At 43.2% G+C, this 15,509-nt stretch overlaps 1 non-coding gene across 1 annotated transcript; it reads right to left on the minus strand.

The window, feature by feature from the left end:
- Positions 1 to 5,814: 5,814 nt before the first annotated feature.
- On the minus strand, positions 5,815 to 5,898 carry Trnas-gga (transfer RNA serine (anticodon GGA)). Its single transcript is given in 2 exon segments — positions 5,815 to 5,849; positions 5,859 to 5,898. It is a non-coding gene; the product is annotated as a tRNA-Ser (tRNA).
- Positions 5,899 to 15,509: the final 9,611 nt, after the last annotated feature.

The following is a 15,509-nucleotide window of genomic DNA, read 5'->3' on the forward strand; positions in this document are numbered from 1 at the left end:
ACCGCTACGGTCGCAGGTTCGAATCCTGCCTCGGGCATGGATGTGTGTGATGTCCTTAGGTTAGCTAGGTTTAATTAGTTCTAAGTTCTAGGCGACTGATGACCTCAGAAGTTAAGTCGCATAGTGCTCAGAGCCATTTGAACCATTTTTATTATTTATTTATTTCTGATTTTAACAATACTTTTTATCTGATTGTAGCTGTCGAGTGTCAACGAGAAAGTGTTATTAGCTAGCTGCCGAGTCGCTGTAGCAGGGAAGTCGCATATAGATGACAAGAATTTTCCCACATGTCAAGAATGTTTCCAGCAGCTTAGGATGGTTTAAATTATGTCAGGTAAGCAGGAGGCAAACAAACTAAAAACCTTACCACTTTTTGATAATATAACAGAACGCAGAATAAACCATATGACCGGTGGCATTTGAGAACAATTAGTCGAAAAGTTAAAGAAGAACCCACATTTTACTTTGCAGTTTGCTGACTCTACTGATGCTTCAGATTGTGAAAAATATATGGTATTTGTGCGCTTTGAAGTTGATGAAATTATCGTCGAAAGTATTTTATTTTACAAAGCACTTCCTGCGGACACTATTAGGCAATGTTTGCACGACGTGTTTCTAAGGGCACTCGGAACTACGAGACTGACTGGACAAAATTATCGCCATTTGTAGAGGTGCTACTGAAGAGCTATGACTTGCAATAAAAGTGGGCTTCTTGCGAAATTAAAACCAATAATGGCAAATGTGTCATGGAGACATTGCTTTTTTCTTCGAAAAGTACTGACAGCCACGGTTTTACCGAGTGGTTCAAATTATGTGCTTAAAGAGGTCATCAAAGCTGTGAATTCTATTGAAGGTAAAGCGTCGCTAGCTAGACTATTTAGAATCGTTTGTGAAGACACGCACAGATCAAGTGACTTTACAAAGGAAGGGTATTGACACGAGTTCTGGGACTAAAAGCTTTGTTGTTAATGTTCTTACAGTATTCTAAATCTGGATGGGCGAAATTTTTTTGGGACCCTGTTTGGCTATTAAAATTAGCATTTCTCGCTGATATTTTTAACCACCTAAATATTTTGAAGAAGATTCTCCAAGAGAGAGAAGAAGACTTTACAACGACCAACAGTAAAATCATGGGATTCGTCGCAAAAATTCGTTTTCGATCAACGTCTTTACAACAGACGAGGTATGAGTCTTTCCCTTGCGTTAAAAATACTGTCTCAAAAATTGCATTGGACCAGTCGATGGCAGTAAGTTCTTACATTCCTTGCGTGATATTATTTGGAAAAAAACTATTAAGTTACTTTCCACAACAGAAAGTAAAAGCTGACAACGGGCGTAGATGGATACTAAATCTTTGGTGATATGTCAGTACAACTAGCTGATCTGAAGACGAAAATGAAAGAAACACTTATAGGTTTTGTCGTTGAAGGCATGGCGAAAATGGAATTTAATTCGCAAAGATTGACGTATTCTGGATGAAGAGAAAGGAAGAATCTCCACAGATGGCAAGGGAAGATTTCAAATTATTCGTGTCATTCGCTGCTTTCTATCTATTTGAATTACCGTTCTCTTCAATGGTGGACATGAAAATTTAGAAGAGAATTAAACTTCAATTAGAAAATGATTTGGTTATTTCTGTCTCAAGAATAGAACCACGATTTGAGAATTATTAATAAATAAACAGAGACAGTCTTCTCACTGAAATCGTACTTTTATTGTAGTGTAGGACCTACAGCTTTTGCTTACTCTTATCTGACTGCGTGCCCTTGTCCTATTTCTTCGTGAATTCCTAGAGAAAAATACGTTTTGCATATCGGGTGTTTAGAATTGCAAGTAAGGTCCCACTGTATAGCTAATTTGTAAAAAAAATGGATCTTTTTTCGAATTTCTCAAAGTTACTTATTGCATCTTGTTTACTTCGTTATCGACTGCTTCATGAAAACAGTTTTCAGGTGTGGCATTTAGTCATTGTTAACACAGCTTTTCTTTGTAAAACAATCTAAATTCTATTCAGTTCATAATTAATGTTAAACAAGGGATTAGGTAAATTTAATAAAACATAAATTTCACTTTTCTTAGGTTTATATTACGGAACAATTAATATTCAGACATCCATTAGGCTGTTTGTTTCATTCACTTTCATCTAGTTTCAATAGACGCCAACATTTCTTTTTCATTTAGTTGCGAGAGTATTTGTTATATTGTATTACAAATTATTGTACTACTTTTTTAAAAAATAATTTTCAACTCTTTTATATAGAACTACCGAAATAACAATGGTTTACATCATGGAAATGACAATTAACAACGCGAAAGAAAGAACAAATGAACCAGGCGACAAGTAACGTCGATCTGGTATGATTCCCGATCAAGCCACAAAGATTTGAAAATAGAAACATCGTCAGCACACAATGTGTCAATTAGTATCTGAGGCGAGCTCAAGTGTCCTACATTCGCTCGGTAAAAATTGCTGTATTTCGTGCCTTTTTCCGCTGTTGCCAATCCTAGCCATCTATTGTTTGGTTCGAAGCACGGTCTCTGAAAGGCGCGCTAGTAAGCTTGGTGAGAAACCTTGCACGTGACCTGTGTGCGTGTTTTTGGAGTCATTTTGTATCACATTTCGACGTGATCATCTATTAAATGCGCCGTCTCTTATAGTTCCTAGTGATATTTTTACTACAGCAGATGATCAGCACGAAAACTGAGTTTCAGAACAGCGCAAGACGCTGCCCCGCACCGCTGTTGCAGCCGGAAGTTCATGTAGTCCTTCCGCTCTCCCCACAAATCTTTCAGAGATGACACGAATACAGTCTGTACACGATTTATAGTAACCTCACTGTCATAGTTCCGTTTCCTCAGACGTAGGAAGAGTTCGACAGAGATCGTGTCACTTTTCACCGCGGCAAGTTTTTGCGTTTCCAAATGTTCAACAAGTTTAAATTAAATTCATATTCATTACTACAAGTAAGTACCACATTGAACGGCATTACAATGTGGTTTCACGAAATCTTATCACTTACGTGCAACATATCTACCGCTGCAGATGATCGTGAAGAAACATGTTATCGGCTGTGCTGCAACTGCTTTCTCCTGCGACCACGACTCCCCGAGCAAGACTTTGCGAGGTTCAAAATACTGCTCTATGGTATTGTCGCCAACCTTCAGACAATCGATTTTTTGTCATGCTTACTGTGAGGCCCCATCTTTCATACTCGTTTTTTATCTTCCGCAGCATGTTCTCAGGATCATCCTGGTCTCTAGCTACGACGACTGGAGCAAGGAGAAGTGCGTGAAAGCTTTCATCCCCCGCAAGTACTTCCATGCCTCTCCATTTGTTCCTCCAGGCTGTAAGTGCTTCCTCCATATAGTGCCAGTGCACCCTTGGCGTAGCCCTTTCGTAACAGGATGTTCCGACGACACTGAATTTCCTACTTTGGCGGCACTCACACAGTCCATATAGAACAATTTAACTGCTTTGATGAAAAGAACTGACGCGCCACTTTTCTTCACACTTTTCCACGGACTGCTTTGTGATACTGTATCATAGACCTTCTGCAAATCCACAAAGACTAAATCCTATTCTATCCCTCTGGCAACGGTCTTCTCTGTTTGTTTCCCTAATGTGAATATCCTATCAACACATCAGCGCCCTGGTCTAAAACCATTCTCTTCTACAGATATTATGGCCTTTCTCTTTATTCTTTCTTTTAAGATTCTCCCGTGTAATCGTACTAGTGATAGCATCACACCTATGCTCTGATAATTTCGAAAGTGTTGCCTATTCCCGATCTTTTTCCATTCCTCGGGTACCTAGTCCCCTTCCATATACTTATTACGCAACTGGGCCAAGACATCATACACAACCATAGGAACTGTCCTAATCCATCTGGATCCGACGATTTTTCTACTTTCATATGCTTCACTGCTTCACATTTTTCTTGCGAGGTTATCCATCGCGCTCACGGACATTCGTCAAATCTTACATTCCTTGTACACTCCTGGAAATGGAAAAAAGAACACATTGACACCGGTGTGTCAGACCCACCATACTTGCTCCGGACACTGCGAGAGGGCTGTACAAGCAATGATCACACGCACGGCACAGCGGACACACCAGGAACCGCGGTGTTGGCCGTCGAATGGCGCTAGCTGCGCAGCATTTGTGCACCGCCGCCGTCAGTGTCAACCAGTTTGCCGTGGCATACGGAGCTCCATCGCAGTCTTTGACACTGGTAGCATGCCGCGACAGCGTGGACGTGAACCGTATGTGCAGTTGACGGACTTTGAGCGAGGGCGTATAGTGGGCATGTGGGAGGCCGGGTGGACGTACCGCCGAATTGCTCAACACGTGGGGCGTGAGGTCTCCACAGTACATCGATGTTGTCGCCAGTGGTCGGCGGAAGGTGCACGTGCCCGTCGACCTGGGACTGGACCGCAGCGACGCGCGGATGCACACCAAGACCGTAGGATCCTACGCAGTGCCGTAGGGGACCGCACCGCCACTTCCCAGCAAATTAGGGACACTGTTGCTCCTGGGGTATCGGCGAGGACCATTCGCAACCGTCTCCATGAAGCTGGGCTACGGTCCCGCACACCGTTAGGCCGTCTTCCGCTCACGCCCCAACATCGTGCAGCCCGCCTCCAGTGGTGTCGCGACAGGCGTGAATGGAGGGACGAATGGAGACGTGTCGTCTTCAGCGATGAGAGTCGCTTCTGCCTTGGTGCCAATGATGGTCGTATGCGTGTTTGGCGCCGTGCAGGTGAGCGCCACAATCAGGACTGCATACGACCGAGGCACACAGGGCCAACATCCGGCATCATGGTGTGGGGAGCGATCTCCTACACTGGCCGTACACCACTGGTGATCGTCGAGGGGACACTGAATAGTGTACGGTACATCCAAACCGTCATCGAACCCATCGTTCTACCATTCCTAGACCGGCAAGGGAACTTGCTGTTCCAACAGGACAATGCACGTCCGCATGTATCCCGTGCCACCCAACGTGCTCTAGAAGGTGTAAGTCAACTACCCTGGCCAGCAAGATCTCCGGATCTTTCCCCCATTGAGCATGTGTGGGACTGGATGAAGCGTCGTCTCACGCGGTCTGCACGTCCAGCACGAACGCTGGTCCAACTGAGGCGCCAGGTGGAAATGGCATGGCAAGCCGTTCCACAGGACTACATCCAGCATCTATACGATCGTCTCCATGGGAGAATAGCAGCCTGCATTGCTGCGAAAGGTGGATATACACTGTACTAGTGCCGACATTGTGCATGATCTGTTGCCTGTGTCTATGTGCCTGTGGTTCTGTCAGTGTGATCATGTGATGTATCTGACCCCAGGAATGTGTCAATAAAGTTTCCCCTTCCTGGGACAATGAATTCATGGTGTTCTTATTTCAATTTCCAGGAGTGTATTAATACCTTTCTCTTTGCCGTCAGCAGGAGTTGGTAAAATTTCAGCCACTCCACCAAGCTTAATATAGTAATCCCAGCACTATCTTTGTTTTCAACACTCATCGTCTACAATATCTTCCACGCTCTTCTTACTCTAAAACTACCCAACTTTTTTTTATATCCTCTGCGACTTTCCGCTACACCTCACTTTTAACTTTAGTAATGGCTTCTTGTGCTTCTTTCCGTTTAGCTCCATATGTTTTACTGTCTTCATCAATCCGAGGGCTCAGCCATTAACTGTAGGCTTCCTCTTTGATCTTCACCAAGGCCACGATGTTAAGTGGTTAATAACAGTTGTTTATGGATCAAATGGCTCTGAACACTATGGGACTAACCTAAGGACATCACACACAAGCATGCCAGAGGCAGGATTCGAACCTGCGACCGCAGCGATCGCGCGGCTCCAGACTGTAGCGCCTAGAACCGCTCGGCCACCCTGGCCGGCAATGCTTTAATGTCTTCGGGGGAATGACTCACCTTGCGGTTTATATGTGACGGCAAAAAAACTTAAGTATTCACTTAAGGACGGCGACGAACAAGTTAACAGCTAACCGAAAAGTTCAATGGGCGACAAATGAGGCGGACTGGCAGACCAGGGAGGCACCGGTATCGTTTTGCTGAACTACAGACTGTGGAGTTTGCTCAAGGAGGGACTGCACCTCCAGCAGTGGATGCCATTCAGGCGGGCCTCTTTGAGTAAGACTCGAGATCGCATTGATCGCGTTAGCACTATGCTGCTCAACAATGTAAGTTCAAGTCTTAACGCTCCATCTACGACGAGATCATTACAGGGTCACAGCATCGGACTGAAGAAGGATGGGAAATAAACTGGCCTTCTCGTTTTCAGAGGAACTATTCGCCTTAATCAACAGGGAACCACGGAATACACGAATTTGATAGGCCGTTGGGGTTCTCAATGCGTTCATCTCGATAGCAAGACCAGTGTGTTAACCACTACACCACCTTGTTCAGAAACGGCGGCTGCTAGATTGCTGTTACAGTAGCATCTAACACGTATGCAGCAATCGATATAGAACAGGATGAAGTAGCAGTGATCCGAAAAAACTTCACATTATTACCAGCTCGCCATTACACTCTGAGATGTTTGTGGTTTCCAGACTACGGAAGACGCAGTCGCATGCGTGACACCCCATCCCCTAATGCTGATGGGGCCGAACTATCGGTGTGGACGTGTTCACAACCTATGCAGTGCTCCAGCGTCGGGCCAGTTTTGTATATGAAGCTGTAAGTTGTTACACTAGTATGGACGACACGCGGCGATCTCGTTCGTAATATGATTTCATCTGGTGTCCGGTAACCAATGCTTAAGTTGCTGTGTATACACTCATAAAAAAAGTTAAGTATATATCCAAACTACCCACCAATAGTAGGACAGCGGTCGTGAACATAATGCGAACACGTCCGTCGTTGCCAATCTGCCTCATCAGGGAAACGCAGCTTATAAACAAACGCAGTATACCACAGCTACGTTCTTGTGAATACACACTTGTCTGTTTGATTCTTAGTGTAGCACAATGCCTCGGAACAGACTCTCCATGGAAGACCGTACCAAAACCTTCACATTGATGTGACAAAACATGAGACAAGTTGACGTTACGAATACTGTTTACGTTAGTCGATGTGTCGCCTCCAGAATGTGGAAAAAGTTCCAAGAAACGCATTCAGTAGCGAATCGACATCGCTAAGACCGTCCACGCAAAACTACAGTTGCTTAGGATCGGTATGTAACAATATCAGCTGGGAGACCTCCCACAAGGACAGAGTTTCGAGAAGCCACAAGGGTTACCGTAAGTACTCAAACTGTAAGCAATAGACTTCAAGATATGGGGTCCAGGGGGGTGGGCTTGTACAGCCAAAGATCTCTCAAGACTCCACCAATCCGTCCACATCACAGGGGTGTTCGTGTAAGATGGGATAGAGCACGTGAACATCGGACACACGAGACCAATGGACCAAAACGCTGTTCACAGACGAACCGCAAAGAGGCTTGCAGCCTGACGCCTGACGACAACTATGTTCGCATATGGAGGCGAACAGTGAAAACGCAGTCATTCCTCAATGACTGTGAAACGTCACCAACAATTCGATGGCGCAATCGTATTCTGGGCAGGTATCACGTACGGCCGCCGCACACCACTCGTTACACTTGATGACAGCATGACTGCTGCAGTGTATGAAAACAACATTCCCCGAGCCAGTCAGCGGTTTTGCAGAGACTGTAGGCAAAGGATTCACTCTAGAGGATGATAACGCCCGACGTCACCGTGCTCGCAGTGTGTGTCGGTATTATTCGACAGGATGAGGGATCCCAGGAATGGATTGGCCAGCATGCTCACCAGATATGAACTGAAAAGAGCATGCATGGAGCTTGATCAAAAGAGCAAATTCTAGTCGTCAACATCCTCGTTTAACGATTGAATCTCTGAGGAATGCTGCTATTGAGGAGTCGGACAGTATGTCTCAAGAGGCTTGCAATGAGTTGGTACTGAGCATGACCCGTCTCATTCAACAGTGCCAGAGGGTTCGTGAAGGACCCCCACGTTATTGAACAGTGCACTGATAACACCGTCTTATGGTTTTTTATGTTATGGGACATTGTAATTTTTTTTGTTTCTTCACGTAATGTTCCTTTTCCACTTTATAATCGGTTTGAAGAGAACATATAGTGTAGTTTTCTTTCGTGGTACATTCTGTATTATCAAAACCTACAATACGAGGTATCTATCTCATTTCGTCATGCGAGAACCAATTATATGCTTACCTTTTTCTGATGGGTGTAAATGATCTGACGAGTGAAGTTAGTGGCCCTCTGATGCAGCTTGAAGAAGCTGTCTACAGAGAAGTGATTTTGTTACAAATTTGCTACCAAATGAAGGAACTTACAGACGATCAGTTCCTGATCCAAAGATTGACAATTTGTCCTCAGCATCAACAAATGTAGTTTAATGCTTCTAAATAGACGAAAGAGTCTATTATCGTTTTGTGATCAAACATCCGAATCAGGTACAGTATCCAGGTATACGGAACAAAGCTCTGGTCACCCCTTAAAGGGCCACATTGGCTGCTTTGTTGCGCCGCGATTGCTGCAGAACTGGTAGGTGGTGCTCACCTGACCCTCTACCCCTGGCGCAAGGGATGGCAGTGAAGCGTCTACCAATTGTTTTATGGAAACAACGCAATAAGATGAATCGATGTGGCCGAAAGGAAGATGGCATTAGCTGAGTGGTGGCGTGTGGCGTGGTCTGAAGAGTCGCGTTTTTGCCTCTTTCAGAATCATGAAATATGTCGAGTCCACTGATGGCCGAATAAGGTGTCTAACTGGCAGGGTGTAGTTCAGGCCGGAGATGGTCCTGTAGTGATTTTCTTTTTTTGCTGGGGGTGGGGGTGAGGGGGGGGGCTTTTATTTCAACATTCTCAGGGCCGAGTGTTACATTTTTTTTCTTCTTCTTCATCTTCACAGTGAGCATGCTGTGGACAATCCCGTCTTTCAAACAGACGACAGTCGTCTCCACAGGACTGTGCGCGTAAGTTACTGATTTGACGAACGCTGAGGCACACTATCGCACTTCAACTGGCTCCCTAAACGAACTAATATTAAACCCATAGAAGTAGTGTGGGATTACTTGTAACAGCGGGTGAAACATGCTAATAAAATCCCTGCAATTTGATGGCTCTACGCGATCTAGTCATCAATGAGTGGCTTCAGCTGAATATGCCTTACCTGAAAATGCCTATCAAAGTTAGATGTGGCGTTACTCGGTATTAGCATGATTCTCTAGAGAACCTCCACATTCCTTACCTCACCAGTCCACCTAATTCTAAACATTCGTCTGTAGCACCACATCTAAAATGCTTCTATTCTCTTCTGGTCTGGTTTTCCCACTGTCCATGTTCTGCTTGTATATAGTGCTGTGCGCCAGAAGTAAAGTATCAGAAACTTCTACCCACGAATTAAGGTCTATATTTGATATTAGTAGACTTCTCTTGCCCAGGAATGTCCTTTTTGCCAGTGCTGGTCTGTTTTTTTATGTTTTCATTGCTCCGTCCATCATGGGTTATTTTGCTGCCAAGGTGGCAGATGTCTAACTCGTCTGCTTTGTGAACCCAAATTATGATGTTAAGTTTCTCGCTGCTCTCGTTTACGCTGCTTCTCATTATTTCGTATTACTCTCAGTCCATATCCTGCACCCACTAGACTATTCATTCCACTCAACAGATCGCGTAATTCTCTTCCACTTTCGCTGAGGGCAGCAATGTCATCAGTGAGTCGTATCATCGATACCCTTTCACCTTGAATTTTATTTCCACTCTTCATCTTTTCTTTTATTTCCGTCATTGCTTCTGCAATGTATAGATCGAACAGTAGAGGCGAAAGACTATATCCCTATCTTATACCCTTTTTAATCAGAGCACTTCGTTCTTGGTCTTACAGTCTGACTGTTCCCTGTTGGTTCTTGTACAAATTGTGTCACCTTTCTTGCCCTATTGCTTACTCCTATTTTTCTGAGAATTTCAAACATCTTGTACCATTTTACATTGTCGAACGCTTTCCAGGTCGGCTGCTCCTATGAACATGCCTTCATTTTTCTTTAGTCTTGCTACCATTAACAACCTCGTCAGGATTGCCCCTCTGAATTGCCTCTCCTAAAACGAAACTGACCGTCATCTAACACATACTTACTCTTCTCTTCTATTCTTCTGTGTATTATTCTTGTCAGCAACTTGAGCTGTTAGCTATCTTCGGAAGCGTGTTTTAATGAAGTGTGTTTTTATGAAAGTCTGATGGTATAGGCCTATCGCCAATCACATTCTACACACCAACGTGGATAGTCCTTTTGTTGTCACTTACCCAATGATTTTAAAAATTCGAAGGAATGTTATTCATATCTTCTGCCTTATATCATCTTAAGTCGTCCAAAGCTCTTTTATATCATGATTCTAATACTGGCTGCCCTATGTCTTCCCTGTCGACTCCTATTTCTCCTTCTGTCTCGTCATCACACAAGCCCTTTCCGTCTTAGAGGCCTTTAGTGTACTGCTACCACATACCCGCTCTCTCCTCTGCATTTAACAGAAGAATTCCCTTTGCACTCTTAATATTACCAACCTTACTTTTAATTTCACCGAGGCTCTTTCTTCCTACAATATCGTATACGCACAAGAAAAAAATTTCGTTATTTGCTATCGTTCTTCGTGTTGTAATTTCAATGGTCAACAGTATATTTGTTCTTACGACTTACGTGCATGCGAAATCTTTGCTATGGCCTAATTTCTGTATTAGCATGTACTATTTACCTCGTGGCACAACGGTAATAAGCATATCAGTATTACACACTGTCCACTGTTCTTACGAATAAAAAAAATAGCATTGGCTTTTGGGGTCATCATTTACAAAACGGTTAGGTATGGAAACTGCACTCTTGTGATGAGGGTTTCTCACAAGTGGAGTAACGAGATTATTAAGTGTAATTGTTCTGGAAACAGCACAGCTCCACGTACCATTGGTTTGCGAGTAGTTCGTTTACTGTGACAATACATGAAGCTCAACCGAATTGACAGAGTGGAACTGTTCTCCGTCCAAATAAACGAGTGTTCATTTAGACTCGTATGTACCACGCCACATCAGCAGCCCCAACTGCGTAATCAAGTCGAACAGATGAATGGTATTTGCACCCTTTCTGTGAGTAACGAAGATGCACCACTGGAAAAGTAATTTGTTTTACAGTATTGAAACTAAAGAGCTGCTCCGTAGGATCAGTTTGCACCCACGTATTCGGCGAAACACGTTCTGCTGGGAGAGTACAAGGAAGTGAAGGACAAGGGAATGCCAAGGTCTGGGAAATATTCCATGACATTCTCTAGGTAGCGTCATTAATATTGGTAGAAGGCCCTCCGGGTAGATTTGATTTCTAATCGATTCTGGAAGGTCATGTTCACCCACGTATGATAGAAGTTCTCTTTGAGAGAATGGGCCCTCCAAGCGACGTACCATACTGCTTAGTCTCCGCAAAAGGCTGGCAGCGTACAATTAGTACTTCGAAGTACTTTGCTTGTTCACAGATTCCATGAATCTTAATCAGCAGTGCCACCTCAGTACTCACGTTACCCACCTGAACGCTCGCTCTTCAATAGCTGTGGACAGCACATAGGCTTGGCAGTCATAACACTGTGATTCTACAATGTATGTTGTAATTAATACGACAGATTGATGAGAATTACTAGTGACATGGTGGAATTCATATCATGAATGAAGCACAGAGGTTTTCCTTAGGAAAGAGGAGGGTTGGGTTGTTTGGGGAAGGAGACCAGACAGCGAGGTCATTGGTCTCATCGGATTAGGGAAGCATGGCGAAGGAAGTCGGCCGTGCCCTTTCAAAGGAACCATCCCGGCATTTGCCTGGAGCGATTTAGGGAAATCACGGAAAATCCAAATCAGGATGGCCGGACGCGGGATCGAACCGTCGTCCTCCCGAATGCGAGTACAGTGTCTAACCACTGCGCCACCTCGCTCGGTAGGAAAGAGGACAGTAAACTTGTACTCGTATTCACCGGATATGTGAATATGTATCTCGGAACGGAGAACTAGTTTAGTGAAGCAGTCACCATCTCTTTCCTCAGCTATGGATTGTCGGCGGTTTGAATTTCGTTGTGGATGTCTTAGTAATGTACGTGGATCTTTTATATTAGAGAAAAGCTGCGAATCACAGGATGCCCTGGTTGGGTTGGGTTGTATAGTGGATACGAACTGTACTTCCTTAGCTGTGACCTAGCGTTGCCATGTTGCAACGGTTCATACTTCTTGCCACTTAAAATTATCCGTTAAGTCCTTTTTGTGTTCTGCAATTTCTCTATTTAACGATCTGAATTTATTATATTTTCTCCTTCCGGAAAATGAATATGGATAATGCCATTTGCATCTTAATAAAACTTTTAACGTAAATTTTCCTGCCGACAGCGGTATTTCAAACTTTATTCTCGAAATGAGACGGTGGCGATATTCTATGAGCCGGTGTCCGCAAGAGTTGTATCCAAGCTTCGTCTGAGGAGAAAATGTTGCGAAGAGAAGCTTAACTTGCTGTCTCGTAACGAAATTAATGCTTCTGGCACATTTTGGCTCTGTTAAATTTTATTTAAGGCGTGAAAAGGAGTGTAACCCAGAAAGAGCCTACGTGGGCCCATATGAAATCGCGGCCAGGGGATGAAACGCTGAACTGACGTGTACTGGCTGTAACACGACACTTTTTCAATGTCTTTTTTGGGGTATCTTAAAGTGGTAGTACAATATTATGCAAATATAATGCTGTCAGTATTGTAGACCAATTCAATGCAACGTATGTAACAATACCCTTTCTCTCGAAGACGTGTCCTTTTTCTTTAGTCGTCTATAGGCACGCAGCGATATTAAATGGTCCTTTTAGCTGAAAGGTCAGAGGACAAATCTTACAAGAAGATGGTTTCCCGTTCTATATGGTTACCCAATCCTTGTGGATTGACTGACTCTCTTGCTGCTTAGCGAAAAAAAAAACTGAATACACTACCATTCAGTTGAAGCAGAACAATACTGTTCGGACCTATCTCACGTTTTGGCCCCGATTGTGGCACAGATTCTGTCTTGCAGTCATATTAACGAGATAATATACGATATCTTTACGTTTTTAAATTCACTATGAACTATACCGTTTAGTATCCAAGCAGGGCGTTACTATGACGCAAACGCTGTTATGAAATTTATAATCCATACGCAGTACGTGAATGTGTGATGCGGTGATCCTGATGCATTTACTAGATTCCTACGGAAGTCACCAACTAAACAACATTGGTCAGCCTCTAATCCTTTATTATTCTTCACTAACTCTAAAGCGCTGTTAATGCAGCTTTTATAGAAGATGCAAAGAAAACTTCAGTAATCTAATAATATTTGTAAAAGATACAACGGTTTCCGTATCTGACAGCACATGTCTATCATTTTATGCACGAAGAACTTTTCCCTTCCTTTTAAATGCTCCTAGCTATTTCCCGCTTTCTGTAGGGGACGACAAGGATGTAAATGGTGTAACATGTATTTTTCTATCTTCAAGATAAATAGTGTCGATGCATTTGAGATTTATCTTTGTGTTCCTGCCTTTAATACGGAATTCAGTTTAACTCTGCTATTAGTTTTGTTAACAGTTATCAGGCTGCATTACTACAGACAAGCATTATTCTAAATAACGAACGGCTACGATTAATTAATAAAGAGCAAGCTGAACATGAAAGATAGTTGCACTGACAAGGTAAGTTCACCTTCCTATATTTACTACGACGCAGCACAGAGGAATATTTTTGTTTCACGATAAAGGACAAGAAACAGACACAAAAGCAAAAAGTACTGCCACAAGTCTCCCGACTACTTCCCTGCACCGTTACGTTTGAGTGAATAAGCCGAGCAGTTCAATGCGACACAAAATGATGCTCAAGATAAAACAACACATGTTGTTGTCGAGAGGCATGCGAAGGACAATTCGTGAAAAACGTGTGCGGAACTGCTTGTGGAAGAATTGAAGACTAAGCATTATCGCAAAACCCACACTGAGGCCAGCTGTATTTTGCGCACCCTGTGTATGTATGTCAAGTCTTCTTTCCTTCGTACAAAGTATCAAGTTTGTATCTATGGAACTTGATGCAAGCGCGTAGCCAGATCTTTCCGAAAAGCAGTCTAGTAAACCTGAGAGTCTAATGTCTCTATCAGAAACCAACAACAGTGACACAATCCTCGTTTCATCAGACACTGTGAAGGCATCTGACATTGAATCCAGGGCATTGTGATACAGCCTTGCTGAGATATTCGGGAGAATTCCGCCTCCCATCTCGGAGTACTTATCTGACGCAACTTTCCAGCAGCCAATCCTACGACGCTTTCTTGCTCATATGTTTATTTATACTTTCACAGTTATTTTTTAAAGTACACACACACACACACACACACACACACACACACACACACACACTGACACATTATCATATACGGTGGCCACGATCAGCTAACTCCTTACACATGTTTAACATATACAACTAACATCCGCGACCATTGCATTACCTGAGATAATTGATGAACTGAAACACATCAAGCCCATCTTGAGGCTTCCCTACTGTCATTAATAGACTTGAGCAAAGTATCTGATACAATAGACTTTAAAATGCTGCTCAATGCGAACCGCTTATGTTTTTCAGATAATGAGCAGAAATGGTTGAAAGGGGTTTCAGGAAGAGTCAAAAGTGGAAGTGAAAAGTTATCCTAGAAGAAAGTCCTCTCATAAATACTGTATCTTGGAGGTCAGTCTTAGGCTTGTTACTGTTATTCTTGTCTGTCAATAATATCTCGTTGGTACCGTTCTGTAAATACCATCTATATGTCGATGACCTTCAGCTTTGTCCTACCTTCAGTGTTGCCCTAGCGCCAACCCTGTGGAAACCAATACTTCCAGCACGCACATTACTTACTACTGATGTTCATATCATCCAAAACTAATGAGTCATGGTTTTCGTTTACATTCGCACCCTATTATTCTTGAGTGCACTCCATTACCGTATCAAAATGGCGAAAAATATTGGTATAACTTACACGAGTCTGAATCAAGCAAAGAACACCATCGCAACGTGCAGTAGTTCTTCCTCTTTTGCCTACATTACAAATGTCTGCAGTTATTCGTTATGATGAACTTTTGCTAGGGGGTCTTGAAAAGACTGTACTACATGCAACTGTGCCTGTTTTTAGTCCTTTATTTTTAGATTTATCCTTTATTTTGGTTTGATGGCACAGAAGACCCATATCTTCAGGTGAACACCCACATAACAATAAATCAAGAAGGGCCTCCCCTGTTTCGTGACTGAATATAGACCAGAGAAGCGGCTAGTCTGTGTTTCGTGTTCTACGTTTCCGGCAACAACTATTTACTTGACACATTTTGTCCAGTTTACTTAGGAAATACCTACATTTTGCTGCAACCGCTTTTCGATTGTTCCATGCTAGCCGCACGTTAGGTCTGATAGTT

Source organism: Schistocerca cancellata, chromosome 2 (genome assembly GCF_023864275.1).
Source record: "Schistocerca cancellata isolate TAMUIC-IGC-003103 chromosome 2, iqSchCanc2.1, whole genome shotgun sequence".
In the NCBI taxonomy this organism is placed as follows: Eukaryota; Metazoa; Arthropoda; class Insecta; order Orthoptera; family Acrididae; genus Schistocerca; species Schistocerca cancellata.